The sequence below is a fragment of the Phascolarctos cinereus genome, unplaced genomic scaffold (genome assembly GCF_003287225.1).
Source record: "Phascolarctos cinereus isolate Bilbo 61053 unplaced genomic scaffold, phaCin_HiC Scaffold_2;HRSCAF=192, whole genome shotgun sequence".
NCBI classification, from domain to species: domain Eukaryota; kingdom Metazoa; phylum Chordata; class Mammalia; order Diprotodontia; family Phascolarctidae; genus Phascolarctos; species Phascolarctos cinereus.
Window position 1 is genome coordinate 52,673,337 of NW_027555625.1, and position 8,289 is coordinate 52,681,625.

Sequence of the window (8,289 nt, forward strand, 5' to 3'; positions counted from 1 at the left end):
GGCAGAGGATGTGGAGTTAAACTATATCTATGCTATTTATTATCTCTGTGACCTTAAGCAATAATAATAATAATCGGTTCAGTTGTTTTTCAGTCATGTCCAACTCTCTGTGACCCCATTTGGGGTTTTCTTGGCAGAGATACTGGAGGGGTTTGCCATTTCCTTCTCCAGCTCATTTGACGGATGAGGAAACTGAGGCAAACAGGGTGAAGTGACTTGCCCAGGGTCACACAGCTAGTGAGAGTCTGAGGCCGGCTTTGAACTCAGGAAGAAGAGTCTTCCTAACTCCAGGCCCAGTGTTCTATCCATTGTGCCACCTAGCTGCCCTAATAATAATAAAATAACAACAGCAACAATAGCAACTCTTGGTTAACATTTGTATAGACCTTTCAAGTTTTAAAGTACTTTATAAGTCTTATCTCATTTGATCCTCATAATAACCCAGTAGAGTAGATGGCATTGTTGTTCCTGTTTTGCAGATGAGGAAAATAGACTGAGAGGAATAAGTGACTTGTCTAGGGCCACATAACTGGTAAGTGTCTGAGGCAGAATTCAAACTCTGTGCTTCCTGACTCCAAGGCCAGAACTTTATCCACTACATGGTACCTCCAGTCAGGTAAACTCTCTGGTCTCAGTTTCCTCATTTTTTTTGGGGGGGGTGAGGCAATTGGGGTTAAGTGACTTGGCTAGGGTCACACAGCTAGTTAAGTGTCAGATATCTGAGGCTGGATTTGCACTCTGGTCCTCCTGACTCCAAGGCCAGAGCTCTATCCACTGAGCCTCCTAGCTGCCCCACAGTTTCCTTATTTTTAAAATGAAAAAGTTGGACTAGATGATTTCTGAGGTCCTTTCTACCTCTAAATTGAGGATCTTATGACCTCTCAGAACCTCAGTGTGCTCCTTTGTAAAATGGGGATAATACCTGTGCTATGTCATAGGAAACTTCAAAGCATACTCCCTTCCCCTGTGCCCAATATAAACTGGGCTCATACTTCTGATTTCAGGCCCCAGATCATGTTTATAGATCTAGAGACTAGGGCAGCCAAAACTCCAATGTCCATCTGTGTTACTAGGGTGCTCCATCCTGGCAGCAAAGTTTAGGGTGACTCTTCTGTTCCTAATGGTTCTGCTGCCCCCAGTGCCATCACACCAGTATTTAAAGGGGGGGGGAATTCACACATACTCAGAATCCCCTAAAAATGTGAAGAATCATGAGAGAAACAAGCTGATGGCTTAGTAGCTGTGGTACCAGAGGGGCTCTAGGAAGACTCATTTTGATGATTATTTAAGAAATATTAACCTTTCATTCTGCTTTCAAATGCTGTCGTTTGCTAAGAAACTATCTGTTACCTAAGTGCTCAGATAAATCTTCTGAGGTAAAATTATATCTGAGATCCTGCCAGGAGGGTACATTTAAGAATACAACCCAAATTATCAACTGCATTAATCTAAATTACTTTGGGAAAAAGTGGAGTCTGGCATTAGGAGGGACTCAGCTGTGAGGTGTTTGTCTTTATCAAATCGCATATTTGAGATCATTTAACAGAAGGAAGATAAAGGACCCAGCAGAGGCAGGGAGGGAGGGAGGGAGAAAAAGAGGGTAGGTGGGGGGTGGGGTTGGGTCAAGCAAGCCTCTCAGATGAAAGTAATGTCTTAGAAAATAACAGGGAGGGGCCTGAGTGGAAGGGAGGGAACAGTAAGGACCTCATATTCATAGTCAGGGCCAGGTGGCAGACCCAAAACTCATCTGACAGCTTGCAAAGAAATCCCAATTAGTATCCTTCCTCCTAGTGTCCTGTTCTACGTCCAGATAGGTATAATGACAAAAAACAATATTTTAATAAAAGAATAGTATTATGATTAAATAATATATAATGAAATAATCTATTTATATATCAAAATAATAAAATAATAATTAAAACAATGTAGGTATACATCTCCTTTGTCTCTCCTCTCCTTCATCTCGTATCTCTCAGACATCTCCCCCTATCCCCTTCACTCCTTCTCATATGAAGATGTGGTGCTTCTCATTGACTTGCCAAGGCAGCCCCTCTACATGCACAAGGGTTCCCATTCCATTCTATCCACTCCAGGACATTGCCCCTAATATTATCATCCCCACATTCTTTCTTCAACCTTTTCCCTGTCTATTGGCTCCTTTCTTGCTGCCTACAGTTTCTCCCATCCTTAAAAAACCCTCACTTTATTCCACCATTCCTGCTAGTTATCATCTTGTAGGCATCTCTTTTCCCTTTCATGGCTAAACTCCTTGAGAAAACCATCTACGATCAGTGTCTCTATTTCATCTCCTCTCACTGCTAAACACTCTGTAGTTTGGCTTCTGACCTCAACATTCAACTAAAACTGTTCTCTTCAAAGTTACTAAATGATCCCCCTCACTTGCATTCATTCCATACACACAATTTGTTGTCAGGTCTTCTTGTTTCTACCTTCACGGCACCTCTTATACATCCCTTTCTCTCTACTCACCTAGCTTTCCTCCTCACCTCTAGCCTGGACTAGTGCAACAAAGAGCTCTAACTGGTCTCCCTGCCTCAAGTATCTCCCTACTCCAATCCATCCCCCACTCAGAGGCCAAAGTAATTTTCCTAAAGTACAAATATGACCCTGTCACTGTTTTACTTGATAAGCTCTACTGGCTCACTATTACCTCTATGATCAACCGTAAACTGCTGCATTTGGCATCAAAAGCCCTGTAGAACCTGGCCTCCTCTGACTGCCCAGTCTCTGCACTTTACTCTCCTTTACGTACACCATGCTCCAGCTCAAATGACCTGCCTAGCTGCTGATCCTCTCACGTGACATTATGTTTCCCATCTCTGGCATTTTTCTCTGGCTGTTTTTCATCTCTATGACGCTCTACCCCCTCACCTCTACCTCCTGGCTTCCCTGGCTTTCTTTAGTTCAAATCTTGCCTTCTGCCAAAAGCCTTTTGAGGTCTCTTTCCTTTACTCCCCCATTTCCATTTACTCTATCTATCATGTATAGGGAAGGTAGGGGATGCAGTGGATAGATCACCGGCCCAGATGGAGGATCTGATTTTAAATCCAGCCTCAGACACATACTAGCTGTGTGACCCTGGGCAAGTCACTTCACCCTGTTTGCCTCAGTTTTCTCATCTGTCAAATGAGCTGGAGAAGGAAATGGCAAACCACTCCAGTATCATTGCCAAGAAAATCTCAACTGGGGTCATTGGGAGGTGGACATGATTTAAATGACTGAGCAGCAAACAACAGCATCTTGTATAAACCTAGTTATTTGTATGCTGTCTCCCCCATTAGAATGTAAGGTCCATGAAGGCAGGGACTTTATCCCTAGTACTCAGCACAGTGCCTGGCATATAGGAAGTGCTTAAACAATTGTTGACTGATTGACTGGCAGACTGATTGTCTGGAACTCTGCTATCTGACAGCCTCACCTATCTGAAACACAGCTTTGAATCGGAAAGGGGCAAAACCAGTCTCTGAAGCAGCGGCAAGTAGAGTTATCCTAGAGTTAAAGGTCATTGGAGAGCTCCTCAGGTACTCAACAAAGTTTTTTTTAAGTTATCATTCAGACTATGGCATAGTGGAAAGATTATTGGTTGAACCTGCTGTCAAGAGAATCCTAGGTTTGAAATCTGCCTCTGACTAGCTGTATGAGCCAGGCAAGTCATTCAATACTAGCTGACAATTTTATAGAGCTTAGCAGAATGTAATCTCCTTAAGGGAAGGACTGTTTCCTTTTTGCTTCTGAATCCTCAGAGCCTCTTGTGGAACCTGATACCCAGAAGGTGCTTAACAAGTGTCTGTTTAAAGAATGAATTGCCTTATCTGACACTCTCAAATACTCATGTAAAGTGCTTATTATTATTACCATTTAGGCTTAGATAGGTGGAGTAACATACCTTATAGGTCTAGTAAGGTGGACTTAGAATACAGGTGTCTTCTGAATTGGACCTGGAGTTAGGGAGACCTGAGTTCAAATCCAGCCTCATACACTTATTAGCTATGTGATCCCGGACAAGTCATTTAACCTCTGTCTGCCTTAGTTTCCTCATCTGTAAAGTGGGGATATAGTACCTGCCTCCCGGGGTGATTGTGAGGATTAAATGAGATAATATTTGTAAAGCACTAGTTATTATTAATATTATAGCACTATATTGATGTCAGTTATCTATTACAATGTATAGTTGCACCAAGCTCAGAGATCTGAATTTCCCTCCCAAAGAAGATTAGAAACAGCAAAACTGGGAGGTGGGGAGGGGTAGAGCTTAGATGGTGGAAGGAAGTCAGGAATTTCCTGAGCTCTCCCCAGTTTCCCTCAGAAACAACACTAAAATCAAGCCTCTAAAAGAATTCTGGAGTGACAGAATCCACAAAAAGACACAGTGAAAAAATTTTCTAGCCTGAGATAACTTAGGAGGACTTCAGGAAAGGTTTGTCTCACTTGGGTTAAAAGGGGAGCACAGTCCAGTGTAGGTGGTGTCTGGGAAAGCCAGCGGGAGTCTCCTAGCCCCAGTACAGGTCACTATTTGAGGCCCTATGGTTCTGGCTCAGCAGGCCAGCAGTGAGGCCTCCAGCCCCAATGCAGCAGGTAAATTGCCAGCCGTGGAACCCAGGGCACAATAAACTTGACTAGGCTGGGCTATTCTAGCACAGTGGGCAAGCCACCAGTCACCAAGGCTCCAGAACAGAAAGTCAGCTCGGGACAGTGCCCCCTGTACTCTAAGAGCAGAGTTCAACTTTAAAAAAATGAACAAAACCCAAAAAAGAGCCCTGACCATAGAAAGCTACTATGGCAACAGGGAAGATCCTAACACAAACTCAGGAGAGGACAATAATTTCTATGTGTGAAGCCTCAAAGGGGAATATGAATTGGTCTCAAGCCCAAAAAGTCCTCTTGGAAGAGCTTGAAAAGGATTTTTAAAAATCAAGTAAGAGAAGCAGAAGAAGAAATGAAAAGCATTTGGGAAAATTATGAGAAAAGAGTCAACAGCTTGGAAAAGAAAGAAAAAAAGTGACTGAAAAAAACAACTCCTTTAAAAGTAGAATTGGTCAAATGGAAAAGGAGTTAGAAAAACTAAAGAAAATTATTCTTTACAAATTAGAATTAGGCAAGTAGAAGCTAATGACTCTAAGACACATCAAGAATCAGCCAAACAAAATTTTAAAAAAATGAAAAAATAGAAGAAAATGTAAAATACCTCATTGGAAAAACAATTGATATGGAAAATAGATCCAGGAGAGATAATTTAAGAATTATTGAACTACCTGAAGCCATGGTTAAAAATAAAAAAGAGCCTGGGCAGCATCTTTCAAGAAATTGTCAAGGAAAACTGCCCTGATATCCTAGAACCAGAAGGTAAAATAGTCATTGAAAGAGTCCACTGATTACCTCCTGAAAGAAAATCCAAAATGAAAACTCTAAGGAATATCATAGTCAAATTCCAGAACTATTAGGTCAAGGAGAAAATACTACATGCTGCCGGAAAGAAACAATTCAAATATCAAGGAGCCACAGTCAGAATTGCATAGGACTTAGCAGTTTCCACATTAAAAGACTGGGGGCTTGGAATGTGGGAACTTGGATTACAACCAAGAATCAATTACCCAGTGAAATTGAGCATAATCTTCCAGGATAAAAGATGGATATTCAATGAAATAGGGAACTTTCAAACTTTCCTGGTGAAAAGACCAGAGCCGATCAGAAAATTTAATCTTCAAATACAAGACTCAAGTGAAGCATAAAAAGGTAAACAGGAAAGAAAAAAAACCCCATGGTATTCTATAAGGTTAAACTGTTTACATCCCTACATGGGAAAATGAAATATGTAAATCTTAAGAACTGTATCTCTATTAGGGTAGTTAGAAGGAGAATACTTAGACATAGAGTGTGGGTATAAGTTGATTTTGATGAGATGATAAAAATTGTTAAGGGGTGAAAAAGGATTGTACTGGGAGAAGATGAAAGGGGGAGGCAGAATGGGGTAAATTATGTCACATGAAGATTCATGAAAGACTATTACAGTAGAGGGAAAGAAAGGAGGGGGTAAGCATTGTTTCAACCTTAGTCTCATTGGATTTGGCTCAAAGAGGGAATAACATACACACTTATTTGGGTAAAGAAATCTATCTTATCCTACAGGGAAGTGGGGGGGGAAGAAAAGAAAAGGGAGGGGTGATAGAAGGGAAGACAGATTGAGGGAGGTGGTGGTCAGAAGCAAAACACAGGAGGTACAAGGTGAAAGGACAGAGAAAGTATAAATGGGGAAAATATGATAGAGAGAAATACACAGTAATCATAATAACTGAATGTGAATGGGATAAACTCTTCCATAAAATGGAAGTGGATGGCAGAGTGAATTAAAAAACCAGAATCCTACAATATGTTGTTTACAAGAAACACATTTGAAGCAGAGAGACACACATACAGTAAAGGGAAGAGGCTGGAGTAGAATATATTATGATTCAGCTGGACTTAAAAAATAAAAAAGCAGGGGTAGCAATCCTGATCTCAGACAAAGCAAAAGCAAAAATAGATCCAATTAAAACAGACAAGGAAGGAAACTACATCTTGCTAAAAGGTACCATAGACAATAAAGTAATATCTATCCTAAACATATATGCACCACATGGGCATGGCATCCAAAATCTTGGAGAAATTAACTGAGTTACAGGAAGAGAGAGACAGAAAACTCTACTAGTGGGGACCTCAGCCTCCTCCTCTCAGAACTAGATTAAATCTAACCACAAAATAAACAATAAAGAAGTTAGGGAGGTGAATAGAATTTTAGAAAAGTTAGTTATGGTAGACCTCTGGAGAAAATTGAATGGGAATAGAAAGGAATATACCTTTTTCTCAGCAGTATACGGCACCTACACAAAAATTGGCCATGTATTAGGGCATAAAAACCTCACATTCAAATACAGAAAGGTAGCAATATTAAATGCATCCTTTTCAGATCCTGATGCAATAAAAATTACACGTAATAAAAGGCCACGGAAAGATACATTAACAATTAATTGGAAATTAAATAATCTAATCCTAAAGAATGAATGTGTGAAACAACAAATCATAGAAACAATCAATAATTATATCAAGGAGAATGACAATAATGAGACAACATACCAAAATTTATGGGATGCAGCCAAAGCAGTACTTTGGGGAAATTTTATATCTCTAAATGCTTATGTAAATAAAATAAAGAAAAAACAGATCAATGAATTGAGTATGCAATTAAAAAAGCTAGAAAAAGAACAAATTAAACCCCACTAATTAAACACCAAATTAGAAATTCTGAAAATCAAAAGGAGAGATTAATAAAATTGAAAGTAAAAAAAACCTATTGAACTAATATATAAAACTAAGAGCTGGTTTTATGAAAAAAAAACACAATAAAATACATAAAACTTTGGTTAATTTGATTTAAAAAAAAGAAAGAAGAAAGCCAAATTACCAGCATCAAGAATGAAAAGAGTGAATTCACCCTAATGAAGAGGAGCTATTTTGTCCAACTATGTGCCAATAAATCTAACAATCTAAGTAAAATGGATGAATATTTACAAAAAATTTAAATTGCCCTGATTAACAGAGAAGAGGAAATAAAATACTTAAATAACTGCATTTTAGAAAAAGGAATTGAACAAGCCATCAATGAATTCCCTAAGAAAACATCTCCAGGGCCAGATGGATTTACAAGTGAATTCTACCAAACATTTAAAGAACAATTAATCAGGGGCAGCTAGGTGGCACAGTGGGTAGAGCACCGGCCCTGAAGTCAGGAAGACCTGAGTTCAAATCTGGCCTGAGACCAAACACTTGACACTTACTAGCTATGTGACCCTGGCCAAGTCACTTAACCCCAATTGCCTAAAAAGGAAAAAAAAATAAAGAACAATTCAAATTCACCCCAATACTATATAAACTATTTGTAAAAATAGGTGAAGGAGTCCTACCAAATTCATTTTGTGACACAGATATGGTGCTGATACCTAAATCAGGAAGAGCCAAAACAGAGAAAGAAAATTATAGACCAATTTCCCTAGTAAATATAGATGTAAAAACTTTAAATAAAATATTAGCAAAGACATTATAGCAATTTATCACCAGGATAATACATTATGACCAGGTGGGATTTATACAGGGCTGGTTCAATATTAGGAAAACTATTAGCATAATTGACCATATCAATAACTAAACCAACAGAAATCATATGATTATCTCAATAGAAAAAGCTTTTGACAAAATACAGTACACCCATTCCTATAAAAACACTAGAGAGCATAG